We start from the raw sequence: 21,662 nt of genomic DNA on the forward strand, positions 1-21,662 counted from the left end.
TTTTGCCTGTCAGCTCCTCAATTGTTTTATCATGATTTTTAGCTTCCTTCAATTGGGTTTCAGTGTACTCCTGTAGCTCAGTGATCTTTATTCCTATCTATATTCTGAATGTATTACTGTCATTTCCACCATCTCATCCCAGTTCAGAATCTTTGTTGGAGAGATGATGTAGTTGTATGAAAGAAAGAAGGCACTCTGGCTATTTGAGTTTTCAAGGTCGTTGCACTGATTCTTTCTCAACATATGGGCTTATCTACCTTCAGTCTCTGAGGTTGCTAACCTTTGAATTTTTTAAAAAATATTTTATTCTATTTGATGGCCTTTAGGGTTTGATTGTAGTATAAGGTAGATTCAGCTGCCTGGCTTCATTTCTGGAGATTTTTTTAGGGGGCCAACCCTCAGATTCTAACTCCTGAACCATGTGTTTACTTATTCTGAGGGACTTGTATTGGGCCTCAACTTTATTCTCTTGCTCCTTGAGATTAGGAATCCACTGCACTTGGGGAGCTAAGATGTTCCCAAAGTTGGGTTGATTGCTACACTCCAATGTGCAGTGTCAGGCAAAGTGTTTTATAATGCAGTGACAGCAAGATCTGTCCACATTCACCTATGCCAATAGTGGCAGTAGTGGCAGCTGAGCCAGAGTGCTAGCAGGTGCCAGGGTGCCTGCCTCTCTGTGGGCATTCACCACAGTAGCAGAGGCAATGTAGCCATTTGCAGGTGGAGAACCCCTGCTGGCAACTGTGTATGCAGTCATAGTGGAGGTGGTGTTGACTTGGGGTCAGGGCATTGGTGGACATAGTTCTGGATTTCTTCTCTGTGCCCTGAAGGCGGGGGTGGTCACTGAGCACAGGGGAGGATCCATTGTTCTCTGTGCAGTGTTAGTGCAAAGGTGGAGCACTGGTGGAGGTGGGGCTGGCTGGCTCTGCAGCTGCCAAGGCTCAGTTTACAATGAAAGTCTGGGGGAAATGTGGGAGTAGACTGCAGGGGCAAGGAAAGCAAAACCCACCTGAGCATATATGCACCAGCAAAGTGATGTGGGGAGTTGCCACGAGCTAGGAGGAAGCTGCCCTGTGGGAAAGGAGCAGGTGGGCTGGCACGTGGCCATAGGGGCTGCTTTGCTGGAGCTCTCTGCCAGTCAAGCACAGCCTGCAAGTTCAAAAGCTATGGCGTGGACTTCTCAGGCACCTAAGTTTGCCTTGCAAGCAGGAATGGCCAGGATGGGGCCTGGAAGAGACCAGCAGACCAAAGAATACTCAGGTTAGACTGTCCCTGTCTGATGGGCAAGACCGCCCTTCAGAATTCAGGTCTGATAGTTCCCCTAGGGCTAAAGCCTCTTATAGAAACAAGTCAAGCTTAGGGGGTTGGCCACGCCTGGCTGTGTTCTGCTAAATATGTGCAACAACTCCAATGCATGGTGTCAGGCAAAGTGTTTCATAATGCAGTGACAGCAGGTTCTGTCTGCATTTACCTATGCCAATAGTGGCAGTAGTGGCAGCTGAGCCAGAATGCTAGCAGGTGCCAGGGTGCCTCTCTCTCTGTGGGCATTCACCAAACCCTCTGGGCCCTACATCTGCTGGCTTCCTGCCCCACCACTTCACTAAGCAGCTCCCTGCCAACTTGAGTGTCTGTGGTGGTTAAGGGGTCTTCTCCTCCTGGTATACAAGAAGCCCATCGTGAGAAGGGGTTGCTCCTTGCTAGTTCAACTCACTCATTCTCCTGGAGCCACTGGGGACTGGGAACCAGTCCTCATGTGTGGTAGGCCCATGCAGGGTTTCCAGCTTTCTCCCCCTTCGGCTCAGCTTCTGTCTTCCCTGTACCCACTCTCAGGTCCTTCCCTCTGAAGATCTGTTAGGAGTATGCTAGTTGTCTCAGTCCCTCAGTGAGAGCTATTCCACTTGGTTATGTTATCTATGGCCATACCACCCTGAACGTGCCCGATCTCGTCTGATCTCGGAAGCTAAGCAGGGTTGGGCTTGGTTAGTACTTGGATGGGAGACAACATGGTTGTGTCTAGTTAACCATTTTGCCCTCCTTCTCAATTATTTTTAACAGCATCATCGAAGTATAGTAAAAATGCCATTAACTGAAGAGATTGAAAGTGCAATTTTATAAGTTTTGTCATGTGTATAAATCTGTGAAGCCATCACCACAAGCAGGATAGTGAACACAATATATTCATTATCTCCAAATGTTGCCTTATGCCCTTATGTAATTTCTTTATCCTTTCTCTACTGTCCCACACTTCCCAGGCTATCACTGCTCTACTTTATGTCACTATAGATTAGTTTGCATTTCCTCTAGTTTTATATAAAGGAGTCATTCATTACTATTCTTTTTTCTTTCTGGTTATTTTCACTCACCTTAGTTAGAGATTTATCCATGTTGTTGTGTGTATCAATAATTTATCCATGCTTTTGCACATATCATTGTTGTTTGTTGCATGTGTCATTCCCTTTTATTAGTAATTAATACTTAATTGTATGGATCATTCATAATTTGTTCACTCATTCACCTGCTTGTGAGCAAATAATTGTTTCCAGTTTTGGGTTATTATGTATAAAGTTGGTATTAACATCTTATGCCAGTCTTTGCCTGAATATATTTCTTCTTTTCTCTTGGTTAAATATGTAGGAGTAAAATGGCTAGATTATATAAAAGTGTAGGTTTTAATTTCTTTAAAAAACTGCCAAACTGTTATCCAAGGGGACTGTACCATTTTACATTTCTACAAGTTCTTCCTTTTCCTGACCAATATTTGGTATGGTCAGTCTTTTTAATTTCATTTGGATTTACATTTTCCTAATGAATAATGATATTTCGCATATTTTTATAATTTTCCTGGCAAGCATATGTCTTCTTTGGTGAGATGTTTGTTAAAATCCTTTGCCCATTCAAACAACTGGGTCATTTTTCTTTTTGTTACTCAATTTTGAGAGATCTTTATAGATTCTGATCTGAAACTTTTATCAGATATTAGATTTGCAAATATTCTGTCCTCATTTGTGTCTTGTCTTTTTATGTACTTCACTGTACCTTTGAGAATCAGATATTTTAAGTTTTGATAAAGTACAAATTATCATTTTTGTTTCTTTCATGGATTATGCTTTTGATGTCATGTTTAAGAAATCTTTGATGTGATCAGTCTCATGGGAGCAAAAATGTTTTTGATAAGAAAGTACTGGTTTCAAAGAGTAGAAATCAAGAAGGTCAAGAATACAACCCTGAGATATATAAAAGCGTAAAAGGATCAATAATCCTCAATTTAGAGGTTTCAATAGAAGTCTCTAGTTTTAAGTTAAGAGAATAGCTACCACCTATGGTTGCTCACTGGAAGTTTCTAGTGTGCTTTAGCCAAAACCCAATGCCTGGATCCCACCCCAAATGTATTTAACTATAATACCTATGAATCAAATGCAGGCTTTAGTATTTTAAATTTCTCCAGGCAATTCATATATGCAATCAGGTTGAGTATTATTGAGTTGAAGCAAAGAGATAAAGGAATAATCTGGAGTTACACCAGGAAGATCATGGAATAAGAAGTCCAAGAACTCATTCCCCATAACAAAATACTAAACAAAATTCGTTTATAAGAGGTTTAGAATATAGTTAAAAGTTGCAGTATTCCAGATGAGCACAAAGCTGAAAACCCATCAAAATGAGTAAGAAGAGCAGTTTCACTTTACCCATGCTAGTCCCTCCCACAAGACAACACAGCTCAGTGTCAGGAGAGCTCGCTTGGCCCATGACTTCTCTTTTGAGCAGAAATAGTGAGCCTTCATGTCACTCTTCTTTCAGTGTGCTGTCAAAGAATCTTATACCTCTCATCTCATATGTAGTGTTTATGAATCTGCCATAGCTCAGATGCCTTTGGAAGTTAAGAACAAAGAAACATGGGGAGCTTCTTGCTATGACTGGTACAGCCCTGTGAGATTGAAAGTGCAGATCTGAGGAGTTTTCCACAGTAGGTAGGAAGAGGCGCAGAGTACAAAAAAATCTTTAGAAACAATTTAAGAGGCTCCGAGAATCTCTAGCAATAAAATCTAGTTGACAAAAGTCTTATCCCATCTAAATCAGTCTACAAACACTGGGAAACATAACTGATAATTCTTTTTTTTTTTTATCCCTATTTGGGGGTATATTATAATGAATGGACGGATGGATGGAATATCACAATTCCTTCAGTTCTCTTTAAATTCACTTCAGAATTTACTTTAAAATACGGCCATTACATAATGGTAAAAGGATCGATACAACAAGAAGAGCTAACGATCCTAAACATATATGGACCCAACACAGGAGCACCCAGATACATAAGGCAAGTTCTTAATGACTTACAAAAGGACTTAGACTCCCACACAATAATAGTGGGAGACTTTAACACTCCACTGTCAATACTAGACAGATCAACCAGACAGAAAATCAACAAGGATACCCAGGGCTTGAACTCAGACCTGGAGCAAGCAAACCTGGTGGACATTTACAGAACTCTCCACCCCAAATCCACAGAATACACATTCTTCTCAGCACCACATCACACCTACTCTAAAATTGACCACATAATTGGAAGTAAAGCACTGCTCAACAAATGCAAAACAACTGAAATCATAACAAACAGCCTCTCAGACCATAGTGCAATCAAGTTAGAACTCAGAATTCAGAAACCGACCCAGAACCGCACAGCATCATAGAAACTGAACAACTGGCTCTTGAATGTTGACTGGGTAAACAATGAAATGAAGGCAGAAATAAAGAAGTTCTTCGAAACCAATGAGAATGAAGACACAATGTGCCAGAACCTCTGGGACACATTTAAAGCAGTCTCTAGAGGAAAGTATATAGCAATAAGTGCCCATATGAGGAGAATGGAGAGATCCAAAATTGATACCCTATCGTCAAAATTGAAAGAGCTAGAGGAGCAAGATCAAAAAAACTCAAAACCCAGCAGAAGACAAGAAATTACTAAGATCAGAGCTGAGCTGAAGGAGATTGAGACACGAAAAACCCTTCAAAAAATCAATAAATCCAAGAGCTGGTTTTTTTGAAAAGATCAACAAAATAGACCACTAGCCAGATTGATTAAAAATAAAAGAGAGAACAACCAAATAGATGCAATAAAAAATGATAAAGGGGAAATCACCACAGATTCCACAGAAATTCAAACCATCATCAGAGAATATTACAAACAACTATATGCACATAAACTAGTAAACCTGGAAGAAATGGATAAATTCCTGGACTCCTGTGTCCTCCCAAGCCTAAACCAGGAGGAAGCTGAAACTATGAATAGACCAATAACAAGATCTGAAGTTGAGGCAGCAATTAAGAGCCTACCACACAAAAAAAGCCCAGGTCCAGACGGGTTCACAGCCGAATTCTACCAGACACACAAGGAGGAGCTGGTACCATTCCTTCTAAAACTATTTCAAACAATACAAAAAGAGGGAATCCTTCCCAAATCATTTTATGAGACCAACATCATCCTGATACCAAAACCCGGCAGAGACCCAATGAGAAAAGAAAACTTCAGGCCAATATCCATGATGAACATAGATGCAAAAATCTTCAATAAAATATTGGCAAGCCGATTGCAACAGCAAATCAAAAAACTTATTCATCATGATCAAGTAGGATTCACCCCGGGGATGCAAGGCTGGTTCAACATACGCAAGTCTATCAACGTAATTCACCACATAAACAGAACAAAAAACAAAAACCACATGATTATCTCAATTGACGCAGAGAAGGCATTTGACAAAATTCAACAGCCCTTTATGCTAAAAACCCTCAATAAACTCTGTATCGATGGAACGTATCTCAAAGTAATAAAAGCTATTTACGACAAACCAACAGCCAATATCATACTGAATGGGCAAAAACTGGAAGCATTCCCTTTGAAATCTGGCACTAGACAAGGATGCCCTCTCTCACCACTCCTATTCAATATAGCACTGGAAGTTCTAGCCAGAGCAATCAGGCAAGAAAAAGAAATAAAGGGTATTCAAATAGGAAAGGTGGAGGCCAAATTGTCTCTATTTGCAGACGACATGATAGTATACCTAGAAGACCCCATCGCCTCAGCCCAAAAACTCCTGAAACTGATAAACAACTTCAGCAAAGTCTCAGGATATAAAATCAATGTGCAAAAATCACAAGCATTCGTCTACACCAATAACAGACTTAAAGAAAGCCAAATCAAGAGCGAACTGCCATTCGCAATTGCTACAAAAAGAATAAAATACCTTGGAATACAACTCACAAGGAACGTAAGGGACCTCTTCAAGGAGAACTACAAACCACTGCTCAACGAAATAAGAGAGGACACAAACAGATGGAGAAACATTCCATGTTCATGGTTAGGAAGAATTAATATCATGAAAATGGCTATACTGCCCAAAGTAATTTACAGAATCAACGCTATCCCCATTAAGCTACCATTGACTTTCTTCACAGAACTGGAAAAAGCCACCATGAACTTCATATGGAACCAAAAGAGAGCCCGCATAGCCAAGTCAATTCTAAGCAAAAAAAACACAGCGGGGGGCATCACACTACCGGATTTCAAACTATACTACAAGGCTACAGTAATCAAAACAGCATGGTACTGGTACCAAAACAGAGATATAGACCAATGGAACAAAACAGAGGCACCGGAGGCAACACAACATACATACAACTATACAATCTTTGATAAACCTGACAAAAACAAGCAATGGGGCAAGGATTCCATGTTTAACAAATGGTGTTGGGAAAACTGGCTAGCCATGTGCAGAAATCAGAAACTGGACCCCTTCCTGACACCTTACACTAAAATTAACTCCAGATGAATTAAAGACTTAAACATAAGACCTGGCACCATAAAAACCCTAGAAGGAAATCTAGGCAAAACTATCCAGGACATAGGAATAGGCAAGGACTTCATGAACAAAACACCAAAAGCATTGGCAACAAAAGCCAAAATAGACAAATGGGACCTAATCAAACTCCACAGCTTCTGCACGGCAAAAGAAACAGTCACAAGAGTGGATCGGCAACCAACAGAATGGGAAAAAATTTTTGCAGTCTACCCATCTGACAAAGGGCTGATATCCAGAATTTACAAAGAACTCAAACAGATTTACAGGAAAAAAACAAACAAGCCCATTCAAAAGTGGGCAAACGATATGAACAGATACTTTACGAAAGAAGACATATATGAGGCCAACAATCATATGAAAAAATGCTCATCTTCGCTGGTCATCAGAGAGATGCAAATCAAAACCACATTGAGATACCATCTCACGCCAGTTAGAATGGCGATCATTAAAAAATCTGGAGACAACAGATGCTGGAGAGGATGTGGAGAAAAAGGAACACTTTTACACTGTTGGTGGGAGTGTAAATTAGTTCAACCATTGTGGAAGACGGTGTGGCGATTCCTCAAGGCCTTAGAAATAGAAATTCCATTTGACCCAGCAATCCCATTACTGGGTATATATCCAAAAGACTATAAATCGTTCTACTATAAGGACACATGTACACGAATGTTCATTGCAGCACTGTTTACAATAGCAAAGACCTGGAATCAACCCAAATGCCCATTGATAATAGACTGGATTGGAAAAATGTGGCACATATACACCATGGAATATTATGCAGCAATCAGAAATCATGAGTTTGTGTCATTTGTAGGGACATGGATGAATCTGGAGAACATCATCCTCAGCAAACTGACACAAGAACAGAAAATGAAACACCGCATATTCTCACTCATAGGTGGGTGATGAAAAATGAGAACACATGGACACAGAAAGGGGAGTACTAAACACTGGGGTCTATTGGGGGGAAAAGGGGAGGGCCAGTGGGAGGGGGAGGTGGGGAGGGATAGCCTGGGGAGAAATGCCAAATGTGGGTGAAGGGGAGAAGAAAAGCAAAGCACACTGCCATGTGTGTACCTACGCAACTGTCTTGCATGCTCTGCTCATGTACCCCAAAACCTATAATCCAATAAGAAATTAAAAAAAAATAAAAAAAAATAAAAAAATAAAAAAAAAATACTTGTTTTGCTTTGATGAACATATAAATGATATCTTTTGCTGTTGCAGGAAGGGAAAAAGCAAATTTGACAATAGGTTAGCAACTGTCCAATCTAAATGATGAGTTTATTGATTTTCAATATATAATCTTGTCTACTTTCCAGAGTGTTTGAAAAAAAATTTTTTTTTAAGATAGAGTTTCGCTCTTGTTGCCCAAGTTGGAATGCAGTGGCACAATCTTGGCTCACTGCAATCTCCACCTCCCAGATTCAAGAGATTCTCCTGCCTCAGCCCCCAAGTAGCTGGAATTACAGGTGACCACCACCACGCTCAGCTAATTTATATTTTTAGTAAAGATGAGTTTTCGCCATGTAGGTCAGGTTGGTCTCAAACTCCTGACCTCAGGTGATACACCTTCCTTGGCCTCGCAGAGTGCTGGGATTACAGGCGTGAGCCACTGCCCAGCTGAAATTTTTTTTTAATTGCATTTTAGGTTTTGGGGTACATGTGCAGAACATGCAAGACAGTTGCATAGGTACACACGTGGCAGTGTGATTTGCTGCCTTCCTCCCCTTCTCCCAGATCTGGCATTTCTCCCCATGCTATCCCTCCCCAGCTCCCCTTTGCTGCTGTCCCTCCCCTATTCCCCCCAATAGACCCCAGTGTGTAGCGCTCCCTTCCCTGTGTCCATGTGTTCTCATTGTTCATCACCCGCCTATGAGTGAGAACATGCGGTATTTCATTTTCTGTTCTTATGTCAGTTTGCTGAGAATGATGTTCTCCAGGTTCATCCATGTCCCTACAAAGGACACAAACTCATTGTTTTTGATGGCCGCATAATATTCCATGGTGTATATGTGCCACATTTTCCCAGTCCAGTCTATCATCGATGGGCATTTGGGTTGGTTCCAGGTCTTTGCTATTGTAAACTGTGCTGCAATGAACATTCGTGGGCATGTGTTAACATTCGTGTGCATGTGTCCTTATAGTAGAACGATTTATGATACTTTGGATATATACCCAGTAATGGGATTGCTGGGTCAAATGGAATTTCTATTTCTAGGTCCTTGAGGAATAGCCACACTGTCTTCCACAATGGTTGAACTAATTTACACTCCCACCAGCAGTGTAAAAGTGTTCCTATTTCTCCACACCCTCTCCAGCATCTGTTGTCTCCAGATTTTTTAATGATTGCCATTCTAACTGGCATGAGATGGTATCTCAATGTGGTTTTGATTGGCATCTCTCTAATGACCAGTGACAATGAGCATTTTTTCATATGATTGTTGGCCTCATATATGTCTTCTTTCGTAAAGTGTCTGTTCATATCCTTTGCCCACTTTTGAATGGGCTTTTGTTTGTTTTTTTCCTGTAAATCTGTTTGAGTTCTTTGTACATTCTGGATATCAGCCCTTTGTCAGTTGGGTAAACTGCAAAAATTTTTTCCCATTCTGTTGGTTGCCGATTCACTCTAGTGAGTTTCTTTTGCTGTGCAGAAGCTGTGGAGTTTGATTAGGTCCCATTTGTCTATTTTGGCTTTTGTTGCCAATGCTTTTGGTATTTTGGTCATGAAGTCCTTGCCTACTCCTATGTCCTGAATGGTTTTGCCTAGATTTTCTTCTAGGGTTTTTATGGTGCCAGGTCTTATGTTTAAGTCTTTAATCCATCAGGAGTTAATTTTAGTGTAAGGTGTCAGGAAGGGGTCCAGTTTCTGCTTTCTGCACATGGCTAGCCAGTTTTCCCATGTGTTTAACCATTTATTAAACAGGGAATCCTTTTTCCATTGCTTGTTTTTGTCAGGTTTATCAAAGATTGTATGGTTGTAGATATGTTGTGTTGCCTCCAATGCCTCTGTTCTGTTCCATTGGTTTATATCTCTGTTTTGGTACCAGTACCATGCTGTTTTGATTACTGTAGCCTTGTAGTATAGTTTGACGTCCGGTAGTGTGATGCCTCCTGTTGTGTTCTTTTTGCTTAGAATTGACATGGCTATGCGGGCTCTCTTTTGGTTCCATATGAAGTTTAAGGTAGTTTTCTTCAGTTTGTGAAGAAGGTCATTGGTAGCATTGATTCTTTGGGCAGTATGGCCATTTTCACAATATTGAGTCTTCCTAACCATGAGCATGGAATGTTTCTCCATCTGTTTGTGTCCTGTTATTTCGTTGAGCAGTGGTTTGTACTTCGCCCTGAAGAGGTCCTTTCCGTTCCTTGTTAGTTGTTTTCCTAGGTATTATATTCTCATTGTAGCAATTGTTAATGGCAGTTCATTCTTGATTTGGCTCTCTTTAAGTCTGTTATTGGTGTATAGGAATGCTTGTGATTTTTGCACACTGATTTTGTATCCTGAGACTTTGCTGAAGTTGCTTACCAGTTTCAGGAGTTTTTGGGCTGAGACGATGGATTCTTCTAGATATACGATCATGTCGTCTGCAAATAGAGACAATTTGGCTTCCTCCTTTCCTTTTTGAATACGCTTTCTTGCCTGATTGCCCTGGCTAGAACTTCCAGTACTATATTGAATAGGAGTGGTGAGAGAGGGCATCCTTGTTTAGTGCCAGATTTCAAAGGGAATGCTTCCAGTTTTTGCCCATTCAGTATGATATTGGCTGTTGGTTTGTTGTAAATAGCTTTTATTATTTTGTGATACGTTCCATTGATACCGAGTTTATTGAGGGTTTTTAGCATAAAGGGCTGTTGAATTTTGTCAAATGCCTTCTCTACATCAATTGAGATAATCACGTGGTTTATGTTTTTGGTTCTGTTTATGTGGTGAATTACATTTATTGACTTGCGTATGTTGAACCAGCCTTGCATCCCTGGGATGAATCCTACTTGATCATGGTGGATAAGCTTTTTGATGTGCTGTTGTAATCGGCTTGCCAGTTTTATTGAAGATTTTTACGTCTATGTTCATCATGGATATTGTCCCAAACTTTTCTTTTCTTGTTGAGTCTCTGCTGGGTTTTGGTATCAGGATGACGTTGGTCTCATAAAATGATTTGGGAAGGATTCCCTCTTTTTGGATTATTTGGAATACTTTCAGAAGGAATGGTAACTGTTCCTCTTTTTCTGTTTGGAAGAATTCGGCTGTGAACCCATCTGGACCTGGGCTTTTTTTGTGTGGTAGGCTCTTAATTGCTGCCTCAACTTCAGATCTTGTTATTGGTCTATTCATAGTTTCGGCTTCCTCCTGGTTTAGGCTTGGGAGGACACAGGAGTCCAGGAATTTATCCATTTCTTCCAGGTTTACTAGTTTATGTGCATAGAGCTGTTTGTAATATTCTCTGATGATGGTTTGAATTTCTGTGAAATCTGTGGTAATTTCCCCTTTATCGTTTTTATTGCATCTATTTGGTTATTCTCTCTTTTCTTTTTTATCAATCTGGCTAGTGGTCTGTCTATTTCATTGATCTTTTCAAAAAACCAGCTCTTGGATTTATTGATTTTTTGAAGGGTTTTTGGTATCTCTATCTCCTTCAGTTCTGCTCTGATCTTAATTGTTTCTTGTCTTCTGGTGGGTTTTGAGTTATTTTGATCTTGCTCCTCTAGCTCTTTCAATTTTGATGATAGGGTGTCAATTTTGGATCTCTCCACTCTTCTCATGTGGGCACTGTTGCTATATATTTTCCTCTAGAGACTTCTTTAAATGTGTCCCAGAGATTCTGGTATGTTGTGTCTTTGTTCTCATTGGTTTTGAAGAACTTATTTATTTCTGCCTTCATTTCATTGTTTATTCAGTCAAAATTCAAGAGCCAGTTGTTCAGTTTCCATGAAGCTGTGTGATTCTGAGTTAGTTTCTGGATTCTGAGTTCTAACTTGATTGCACTATGGTCTGAGAAACTTTCTTATGATTTCAGTTGTTTTGCATTTGCTGAGGAGCGATTTACTTCCAATTATGTGGTCAATTTTAGAGTAGGTATGATGTTTTGCTGAGAAGAACGTATCTTCTGTGGATTTAGGGTGGAGAGTTCTGCAAATGTCTATCAGGTTTGCTTGCTCCAGGTCTGAGTTCAAGCCCTGGATATCCTTGTTAATTTTCTGTCTGGTTGATCTGTCTAAAATTGACAGTGGAGTGTTAAAGTCTCCCACTATTATTGTGTGGGAGTCTAAGTCTCTTTGTAAGTCATTAAGACCTTGCCTTATATATCTGGGTGATCCTGTATTGGGTCCATATATATTTAGGATCATTAGCTCGTCTTGTATCAATTCTTTTACCATTATTTAATGTCCTTCTTTGTCTCTTTTGATCTTTGTTGCTTTAAAGTCTATTTTATCAGAGACGAGAATTGCAACTCCTGCTTTGTTTTGCTCTCCATTTGCTTGGTAAATCTTCCTCCATCCCTTTATTTTGAGCCTTTGTGTATCCTTGCATGTGAGATGGGTTTCTTGGATACAGCACTCCGATGGATTTTGGCTTTTTATCCAATTTGCCAGTCTGTGTCTTTTGATTGGTGCATTTAGCCCATTTATATTTAGGGTTAATCTTGTTATGTGTGGATTTGGTACTGCCACTTTGATGCTAGCTGGCTGTTTTGCCCATTAGTTGATGCAGATTCTTCATTTTGTTGATGCTCTTTAGCATTTGGTATGTTTTTAGAATGGCTGGTACTGGTTGCTCATTTCTATGTGTAGTGCCTCTTTTAGGAGCTCTTATAAAGCAGGCCTGCTGGTGACAAAATCTCTGAGTACTTGCTTGTTCACAAAGGATTTTATTTTTCCTTCACTTATGAAGCCCAGTTTGGCTGGATATGAAATTCTGGGTTGAAAGTTCTTTTCTTTAAAGATGTTGAATATTGGCCCCCACTCTCTTCTGGCTTGTACGGTTTCTGCCGAGAGATCTGCTGTGTGTCTGATGGGCTTCCCTTTGTGGGTGGCCTGACCTTTCTTTCTGGCTGCCCTTAGCATTTTCTCCTTCATTTCAACCCTGGTGAATCTGACGATTATGTGCCTTGGGGTTACTCTTCTTGCAGAATATCTTTGTGGTGTTCTCTGTATTTCCTAGACTTGAGTATTGGCCTCCCTTGTTGGTTGGGGAAATTTTCCTGGATAATGTCCTGAAGAGTATTTTCCAGCTTGGATTGGTTCTCTTCATCACATTCTGGTACACCTATCAAACGTAGATTAGTTCTCTTCACATAGTCCCACATTTCTTGGAGACTTTGTTCATTCCTTTTTAGCCTTTTTTCTCTAATCGTGCCTTCTCATTTTATTTTGTTGAGTTGGTCTTTTACCTCTGATATCCTTTCTTCTGCTTGGTCAATTCAGCTGTTGAGACTTGTGCAAGCTTTGCGAAGTTCTCGTGTTGTGTTTTGCAGCTCCATCAATTCATTCATATTCCTCTCTAAGTTGTCCATTCTTGTTATCATTTCCTCAAATCTTTTTTCAAGATTCTTAGTTTCTTTGAATTGAGTTAGAACATGTTCTTTTAGCTCACGGAAGTTTCGCATTATCCACCTTCTGAAGTCTGATTCTGTCATTTCATCACACTCATTCTCCATCCAGCCTTGTTCCCTTGCTGGTCAAGGGTTTTGTTCCCTTGTTGGAGGTGAAGTGTTCTGGTTTCTGGTGTTTTCCTCCTTTTTGCGCTGGTTTCTTCCCATGGTTGTGGATTTATCCACCTCTCGTCTGAGTAGTTGCTGACTTTCCGATTGGTTCTCTGAGTTTACATCGAGATTGTTGATGAAGTGTTTCTGTTTTTCAGTTTTCCTTCTAACAGTCTAGCCCCTCTGCTGTAGGACTGCTGAGGTCCACTCCAGGCCCTGCTTTCCTGGGGAACACTGGTAGCAGCTGTGGAACAGTGAGGGTCGCTACCAGTTTTTTCTTCTGCTATCTTTGTCCCAGAATGATGCCCACCAAATGTCAGTCTGATCAGTCCTTTGTGAGGTGACTCTTTGGATATACGGGGGTCAGGGAGCTGCTTTAGGAGACAGTCTGTACTTTATAGGAGCTCAAGTGCTGAGCTGTGAGCTCTGTTGTTTCTTCAGGGCTGCTAGGCAGGTACGTTTAAGTCTGCTGTAGCAGAATTCATAAAGCCCCTTTTTTTCCTCAGGTGCTCTGTCCCGGGGAGTTAGGGCTATATTTATGAGTGTCCATTGCACTGTCCTGCCCAGCAAGGAGGCAGTCTAGTCACTGCCTGCTTGTAGAGGCTATGCTGAGCTGCTCTGGGCTCTGTCCTGCTGCCGTGGGCTCTGCCCTGTTGCTGTGGGCTTCGCCCTGCTGTGGTGGGCTCTGCCCTCCTACTTTGTGTAATTCCCTATAGTTCTGTTTGTATGGGTGTGGTTAGAACTGCTGTGGTGATGGTGGCCCACCTCTGTAATGGCAGACTCTCTCTGTTATTGTGCGTTGCTTCTGCAACAGCAGGCTGCATCAGCAATGGCCGAATACCTCCATAGCGGTGGAGTGCCTCGGTAATGGCAGATGCCCCTCCCCCACCAAGCTGCACCATCCTGGGTTCAGCTGTGCTTGCCATGAAACTCTCAGCCCTGAGCATTTTTAATTGCTGTTTTTTTTTTTGTGGGTGTGGGACCCGCTGAGCCTGACCACCTGGCTCCCTGCCTCAGAGCCCTTTTTTTAAAAAAAAATTGAATGGTTGACTATCTCCCAGGTGTTCCCAGTTGCCTGCTGAAAGGCGCTGGGATCTGTGTGATTTCCTGTGTGGTGACACACTGCACCAGCTGAAACAATGTCACTGCCCAGGACTCTCCTGGCCTGGCTTACTGTTTAAGTCTCGTTTAATTAGATGAATGTGCTAATCTGCCTTCCCAAATCTCCAATTGCCAGTTTAACAGGGCAACCAGACTAGTGTATTTTGTACGGAGTGCCGCTGTGCTGCAGCGCCAGCCCAAACAGCTGCGCCGGCCCAAACAGTCACGCTGGTGGCCCGTGGGGCTCCTACACCTGGGAATCTTCTGGTATGTGGGCTATAAAGATCCAACTGGAAATGCGGCGTCCACTCACCCTCTGCACTTTCACTGGGAGTGGCAATCCTGAGTTGCTCCTATAGCATCATCTTCCACCAGGTTCCTCTTTCATGGCTGACAATCCTAATATGCAAATACCAAGGCAAAGCTACAAGAATCATGAAGAAACAGGGAAATGTACTATGACTAAAGAAACAAAATGAATTTTCAGTAAGCATCTTTTGAGAAGTGGAGATCTATGAATAGCCTAACAAAGCATTAAAAATAATCATCTTAAATAAACTCAGTAAGTTTCAAAAAAATATAGACAGAAAACTAAACAAAATCAGGATACCAACACATGAACAAAATGAGGATATTAACAAGGAGTTAAAAACCATAAATAGAAAACCAAACAGAAATTTAACATCTAAAGAATACAAAAAGTGAATTGAAAAAGTAAATAGCTTCAAAAGCAGAGATCATGAAACGAAAGAATCAGCAAACCTAAAGACAAATCATTTAAAATTATCTGTCAGAGAATCAAAAATAGAAAATGAAATGCAAACGAAAGCCTAAGGGACATATAAGAAACTATAAAGAGAAACAATATGTATGTTGGGGGACCCAGAAAAAGAAGAGAGAAAGAACAAAGTTTATTTTTAAAAAGTTGACATGTTTAGCAAGAGATCTAGGAAATAAAATCAGAGAAACAACAAACAAAAAAAGAAATATTGCCTAAAAACTTTCAAAACCTGGAAATGTAAATAGACATCGAGATTCAGGAAGCCCAAAGAATGCAAAAAATAATGAACCCAAAGAAGTATACACAGAGACACATAGGAATCAAATTATCAAAATTCAAAGGCAAAGAATTATGAAGGCAACAAGAGAAAGTGACTTGCCATGTCCAGTGAATATACCCTCAAGAGTAGTAGCAGATTTACCAACAGAAGACTTGCAGGACAGAAAAGAGTGGACTGATATATTCAAGTAGCTCAAAGAAAAAACAAACAAAAATCTATAAAAGAATACCACATTCAATTCAATAAAACTACCCTTCCAAAATGAGGAAAATATAAAGACTTTTTGAGGCAAACAAAACATGAAAGTTCCTCACTACTATCACCGTCTTATAAGAAATACAAAAGGGGATTATTCAAGTTGAAATGAAAGGATGTGAAATAGCAACACAGACACATAAGAAAATATAAAACTTACGGTATAGATAAATATATAGACAAATATAGAATGTCATAATATTATAATGTTGTTATGTAAATCACTTTAATTTAAAAGCAAAAAGCAAAAGTATTAGGAATATAAATACAAAATTTGTTAACAAGTACATTTTGTTAATGTAAATTGTTTTATTTATAACATAAGGTGTTGCTAAAGCATAAAGCTTTTCTATGTGATTATATTAGGTTGGTGCAAAAGTAATTGTGATTTTGTACTGCAAAGTTTAAATCATTAAAAGTAGGCTCAAACATATCTTTAATAATCAACATAAGAATCATTACAAAATCAACACATTTTTCCCCATGAGAAATAAGTTTGTTTACTACAGTAGCATAAAAATTTGTGCTTTGGGATTTGATGAGCTCTTGGAAAGCATTTTCTGCATCCTGCTGGTTGTGGAAGTGTTTTTCTTGCAAAATGTTGTGGAGATGCTTGAAGAAGTGGTAGTTGGTTGACAAGAGGTCAGGTGAATATAACGGGTCGCACAGAACTTCATAGCCCAATTCCTTCAACTTTTGAAATGTTGGTTGTGCAATCTGCAGTCCAGCATTGTCATGAAGGAGAACTGAGCCCTTTCTGTTGACTAATGTCGGCTGTGAGCATTGCAGATTTTGGTTCATCTCATCAATCTGCTGAGCATATTTCTCAGATATAATGGTTTTGCTAGGATTCTGACAGCTGTAGTGATTAGGCCAGCAGCAGACTAGCAACCAGTGACTATGACTTTTTTTTTTTGGTGCAAGTTTGACTTTGAGAAGTACTTTGAAGCTTCTTCTCAGTTCAACAACTGCTGGTCATTGCCAGTTGTATAAGATACACTTTTCATCTCACATCACAATCCAACCAAGGAATGGTTCCTTGTTGTTGCATAGAATAAGAGAAGACAACACTTCAGTATGACAATTTTTTTCATTTTTGTTCAGCTCATGAAGCACCCATTTATTGAGCTTCTTCACCTTTCCAGTTTGCTTCAAATGCTGAAAAACTGTAGAATGGTCGATGTTGAGTTCTTCAGCAACTTCTTGTATAGTTGTAAGAGGATCAGCTTTGATGATTGCTCTTAATTGATCGTTGTCAACTTCTAATGGCTAGCCACTATGCTCTTCATCTTCAAGGCTCTCACGTCCTTTCCAAAACTTCTTGAACCACCACTTCACTGCACGTTTGTTAGTAGTTCCTGGGCCAAATGCATTGTTGTTGTTGTGTGTTGTCTCTGCCACTTTATGGCCCATTTTGAACTTGAATAAGAAAATTACTCAAAATTGCTTTTTGTCTAACATTATTTCCATGGTCTAAATTAAATATAAAATAAACAACTATTAGGTCATTAACAAAAAAGAAAAGCAAGAAATGCACATTAAAATAATGTATAACATAACCACATTTATTTAAAAATGTATTCCAATATCAAACAGCAAATTTCAACAATGCAAAAATAGCAATTACATTTGCACCAACCTAATAGTTATGTTTCTAATCAGAATAGACTGCTATACCTATAAGATGCTTTATTTTATGTAGACTTCATAGTAACCAAACAGAAAATATCTATAGAAAATAAAAGAATTAACTGGATTTAGTTGTTAATCCAGTTTGTGGTGGTTTGAGCTTTAATCCCAGCTACTCAGGAGGCTGAGGCAGGAGAATCACTTGAACCTAGGAGGCAGAGGCTGCAATGAGCTGAGATGGCGCCACTGCACTTCAGCCTGGGCAACAGAGTGAGACTTTATTTAAAAAAAAAAAAAAAAAAAAGAAAGAAAGAAAATAGAGAAAGGAATCAAAGTCTATCACTAAAAAGTCACCTATGAAACACAAAGGAAGAAAGCAAGAGAAGAAAAATGAAAGGAGTACAGGACACCTAAAAAATTAACAAAATGGCAATACTGAGTTTTTCTGTATTAATAATTATTTTAAATGTAAATAGATTATGCTGCCTAGTTAAAGATATATAGTAGCTAAAACTGAATGGATTTTAAAAAACAAAACCCAATTATATGCAGTCTATAAGAGACACACTTTAGATTTTAGAACACAGGTAGGCTTAAAAGGAAAAGATTGAAAAAAGATATTTTTTGTAAATGATAAACAAAAGAGGTCAGCTGTAGGTGTGGCCATATTTATACAAGACAAAATATACTCTAAGTTAAAAATGTCACAGAAGATGAAGAATAACATTATGTAGTGATAAAAGAATCAAATGATCAGGAAGGAATAACAGTTATAAATAAATATGTATCCAACATTAGTGCACCTAACAATATGAAGCAAACACTGGCAGATGGAAAAAATAGTTAGCAACAGATAATGGTAAGAGTCTTTAATATTCCTTTTCCAGTAATTAATAGAAGATCCTGAGAAAAAAGCAATAAGTAAACTAAATGGACTTGAACAAAACTGTAGCTCAAGTGAACCTTTCAGAAATATAGGTAATATTCCATCCAACAACAGCAGAATACACATTCTTTTCAAGCACACATAAAAGACTCTGTAGGATGGAATAGATGTTAGGTCACTAAATAAATAAGTTTTAACAAATTTAAGAGTATTTAAATCATTCCAAGTACATTTTCAACCACAATGAAATAAAACTAGAAATAAATAGTAGCAGAGGTATTGGAAAATTCACAAGTATGTGGAAATTAAATAATACACTTCTGAAAATCCAATAAGTCAAACAAGAAATCAAAACAGAAATGAAATGTCCTGAGAGAAATGAAAACAAAAACACAACATACCAAAATCGTGGGACACAAAAAAGACAGTACTAAGAGGGAACTTGATGGCAAGAAATACCTACATTAGAAAATAAGAAGGATCTCAAATACTGAATGTAACTCTGTACCTCAAGAAATTAGCAGAATGAACTAAGCCCAAAGTTAGCATAAGAAAGGAAACAGTATAGATTAGAACAGAAATAAGTGAAACAGATGAAAGAAAAACGTAGAAAACATTAATGAAATTTTTTTTCTAAAAAGGTAAAATCTTCAAACCTTTAGTTAGATTAACTATAAAAGAGAGAAGACTCAAATAAAAAAAAAAATCAGAACGGAAAGAAGAGACATTGCAACTAATGTCATAGAAATAAAAAAGATCACAAGAGATTCCAGTTAACAAATTACACATCAATAATTTGGATGCTCTTCAAGTTAAACAAACTTACAGGAAAGAAAATCCACATGTAAAAATTATTTGCATTTCTATATACTGACATTAAACTCTCTGAAAAGGAAATTAAGAAAATGATTATATTGATGAGAAAGCCAAACTCTGTAAAATATCTAAAGAGATTTATTTTGAGCCAAATATAAGTGAACAAGGCCCAAGATACAGTCTCAAGAGGTCCTAAAAACATGCACCCAAGGAGGTTGGGTAACAGCTTAATTTTATGTTTCATGGAGACATAAGACATCAATCCATACATGTAGAGTATATATTGGTTTGATCCAGAAAGGTGAAACAACTCAAAACAGGGACTTCCAGGTTATAGGTGGATTCAGAGATTTTCTGATTGGCAATTGGTTGAAGGAGTCATTATTTAAAGACCTGGAATCAATAACAAGGAGTTTCTGGGTTAAGATGAGTGGTTGTAGAGATGAAGGTTCTTATTATGTAGCTGAAGTCTCAAAGGCAGCCACCCCTAAATGCCATAGATGGTAAATGTTTTCTAATTCAATTCTTTTAAAGGTGTTAGACTCTCAACTAATCTCCTCAGGCTCAGAGGAAGACCTGGAAGGGAAAGGCAATTCTCTACAGAATGTAAATTTCCTCCACAAGAGACAGCTTTGCTAGGCCACTTCAACATATGTCAAATAAATATATTTTGGAATTAAATACTTTAGTTTCCTTTAGGGCCTGCTATTTGTCATGTGATGCTCTGCTACAATCAGGTTGGAATTTGGTATCATATTGCTACAAAGAATCAATTTTGTCAGTGTAAAGATCTCTGTTTTAATGTTAATGTTGGTCAGTTGTGCCTGAATTCCGAAGGAATGGGAGTATAATGAGGCATAACTGAACCCCCTTCCATCATGGCCTGAACTAGTTTTTCAGATTATTTTTGGAAATTTCTTGGCCAAGAGAAAGGGTCCATTCAGTCAATTGGGGGCTTCAAATTTTACTTATGTTTGATAATTCCATTTATAGTAGCATCATAAATAATAAAATACTTAGGCATAAATTTAAAGAAGTGAAAGGCCTATAGATTGAAAACTACAAAAAATGCTAAAAGAAATTAGAAAAAACCAAATAAATGGAAAAGCACCCCATGTTAAAACCTATCAAATTGTATATATTAATTATGTGCAGCTTTTTGAGCATAACAATTTTACCTTAAAAAAAGCTGTTAAAATAAAGGGAACATTCTGAACAGTGATAGGGGAGAGAGAGTAGGCTGACTGCAAAGGAGAACTCGATTTAAAAGTTTCAGAATTGAGTGGAGAAATAAGAACTGGATCAGGGTCAGCAAAGTCAGTTAAATGAAATAAAGAAAACATGTAGAATAAGCTTTGAGATTACAATACCTTTTAGGAGATGAGTATAGTAGCTGATGACAAATGATGCAATTACCTTGGGATGGAGTGATGCCATTGCCTCTTCACCTCTCGGTTGGCAACTGGAGATACTGTCAGTTGGATTGGATGATCACTATGCTTAAAATGTTTTTACTGTTATAAACTGCAACTGCTGTGACTCTAAGGACAGAGATTATGACAATTACAAAATACTTCTTGAATCTGTTCATTTTCCTTTATGTTTACCTTTGTATTCTACTCCAGGTCACCATCATCTCTTACCTGGAATATTGCAATACCCTCCAGACTGTAATCTCTGCTTTTGCACTTCCCTACTTCTAGAATAATTCACCAAAAGTCAGCCAAATGTGGGATGGTTTATTTTCTAACTCTGTTTGAAGTATTTGTGTCTTTTTAAATTTTTTTTTTTACCACTTATGGTTATGTTCACCTTTTCTCTGCTTCAGCTTCTTGATGCAGCTGTAGCCAGATGAAGAGTGAGAAGAGGACATTGGGGTGAATGAGCAGAATATATTATATACGAATATTGCGGGAGAGTTTTCCAAGATGGCGCGGTACGAACAACTCGGGATTGCAGGTCTCATTGAAGGCGCAGAGGTGAGTCCTAGCTGCATTTCCAGATGGATCCTTGTTGCATGCAGAACGGGGAAATTCCCAGGTGTAGGAGAGTCACGGGAAGCCAGCGCAGCCCTCTTGGCTTGCACGGGTGGTTTTGGCTGGCGCCGCAGCGCAGCGGCACCCTGCACAAAACGTGCTGATTTGGGTGCCCTGTGAAACCAGCAATCTGAGATTTGGGAGGGCAGATTAGTATATCCATCTGATTAAACGGGACTTGCACATTTGAGCCAGTGCAGTGGTCCCTTGCACGGGAAATCACACAGATCCCGGTGCTTTACCAGCAGGTGACTAAAACACCTGGGAGAGAATCATCCGTTCAACTTAAAAAAAAAGAAAAAGAGGGAGAAAGGGCTGTG

At 39.1% G+C, this 21,662-nt stretch overlaps 1 long non-coding RNA gene and 1 pseudogene across 9 annotated transcripts in view; both read left to right on the plus strand.

Moving 5' to 3' along the window:
- Nucleotides 1-21,662, plus strand: part of LOC103789190 (uncharacterized) — a 542,478-nt gene that overhangs the window by 58,407 nt on the left and 462,409 nt on the right. For all 9 annotated transcript variants that reach the window (XR_013529722.1, XR_013529724.1, XR_013529725.1 and 6 more), the window contains exon 2: nucleotides 21,135-21,285. This is a non-coding gene — a long non-coding RNA (uncharacterized LOC103789190). The remainder of the gene's footprint in view (nucleotides 1-21,134; nucleotides 21,286-21,662) is intronic.
- Nucleotides 1,910-2,030, plus strand: LOC118149631 (5S ribosomal RNA; annotated as a pseudogene).

Source organism: Callithrix jacchus, chromosome 19 (genome assembly GCF_049354715.1).
Source record: "Callithrix jacchus isolate 240 chromosome 19, calJac240_pri, whole genome shotgun sequence".
Taxonomy (NCBI): domain Eukaryota; kingdom Metazoa; phylum Chordata; class Mammalia; order Primates; family Cebidae; genus Callithrix; species Callithrix jacchus.